Raw genomic sequence first — 1,809 nt, 5'->3', positions numbered from 1 at the left:
CGAGCGGCCCCCGGGCGGGATGGCGCGGCCGCCGGGGGAATGTCCCTCCGCTTTATGTAACGCTCCCCGGGCAGCGCCGAGCCGGGAGGGGTGACGGGGAAGGGCAAATGCGTTGCGAGGGGATTTAAATTAACCCCGATACATCGTTGAATTTTTTTTTTAAACAGACACCCTGGACTACACATTGATCTAACACACACAGCCATACACACACACACACACATATAATTATTATGATTTTTTAACCTTTTAGAACCTAAGATAGGGCACTGGGGCTCCTCGGCGCAGCCCGGGCTGGGCTGATGGAGAAGCCAGAGGATTGGCTGCCTTCAGATCTAATTTCAGGATCCAAACTCCCCAATTTCCCCATAAGAATGTGTTCAAACATTGCTTGACTGCTATTCTCCCTTGCTCAGAGCTGGGAAGTCATCACAACTGATGAGGAGTCGTTATAAAGTTGACAATTTGCCCCTTCCCTTTGAAAACCCAATTCTGCAGAGCTTCATTCCTTTCAGCCCACACTGACTCTCATCCAAAGCCTTCCCTGCTGCTCAAAAGAAACCTGAAATTTCCCAACTGCAGGATTAAACTCATCCTCACCCCCTCCAAACAAACAAACAAACAAACGACTAAAGAGGGAAGAAATTATCTCTACAGTAGGGAGATGAATGTAAAGAGCTTATATGTTAATCATTAGCAGAAAAAAAAATCCCAACTGAAGTCAGAAGGAAAGAAAAGAAGAGATAAAGGGGAAATACAGACACTGGAAGGGAAAAAAAGGTGAAAGCAGGAGAAACAAAGTGCCGCTACCAAGAGTGTTGTTTGTCTGCTCTGTTAGAGCGGCCAGAGCCCTGTCCAGACTGGGCGAACAGAATGACTCAACTTCTAAACTCCCGGCAATTCCTGCAGTGCGTCCCCTGGGTCCCAGCTCTCCCACACCCCCTGGGTGGGGGTCACCCTGTGCTCTGCCTGGAGGGAGGGAGGGAGGGAGAGAGGGAGGGAGGGAAGGAGAGAGGGAGGGAGGAAAGGAGAGAGGGAGGGAGGGAAGGAGGGGGGCTGGCGCGGTGCCCCCGCTCTCAGCGCGGCATGGCTGCGTGTGCCGGGGCGCTTGCAAAAGTTGCACTGGGGGTGAGAGAAAGGGAGAGAGAGACGTAGGGAGAGAGAGGGAGACGGAGACAGAGACAGAGAGGAGGAAAAAAAAAAAGGAGGAAAAAAAAAAAAAGCAGCAAATGGAGTTTGCAAATAATCAAGCGCCGATGGCACCGATCGCGGCTTCCCAGAAGGAGCGGGAGCGAGCGAGAGAAACCCTCTGCTGAGATTATGTGGGATCTTGTTTAACAACACATTTCAATCAGGAGAAAAAAGGAACAGTCAACAGAAGTTGGTGAAACACTTCTGTCTTCCCCCCCTCCTCTTTATAGAAAAGAGAGGAAAGGAAAAAAATAAAAAGGCAGCTGATTGAAGCTTTGCAACTCACTGGCTGTGGGGATCATATAATTTGTGCTCATGTTTTACAATAGCATGGAAAATTCCTACCTCTCCCCCTCTCCCCAAATAAATCTTCTATTCCCTCAAGGCATTTCACAATCTGGTTCACTGACAAAAATTCCAATTTATCTTTTTTTTTTTTTTTCTCGTTTAGCTTACTTGCAGTGTAAATATTTAGCGGATGCATTTAAAATAAACATACGTTGTTGCTTTTAGGAGTCAGGTTGTGTTTTTGTTTTGTTTTGTTTTGTTTTTTTTAAAAAAGGAACCACATCAAAGAAGTGTTTACTAACTGAGATTGACAGCCTATTCTCCCCCTCC

This window comes from Corvus brachyrhynchos, unplaced genomic scaffold (genome assembly GCF_000691975.1).
Source record: "Corvus brachyrhynchos isolate BGI_N302 unplaced genomic scaffold, ASM69197v1 scaffold27, whole genome shotgun sequence".
NCBI lineage: Eukaryota > Metazoa > Chordata > Aves > Passeriformes > Corvidae > Corvus > Corvus brachyrhynchos.
Note: the sequence above shows the minus strand (reverse complement) of the source record.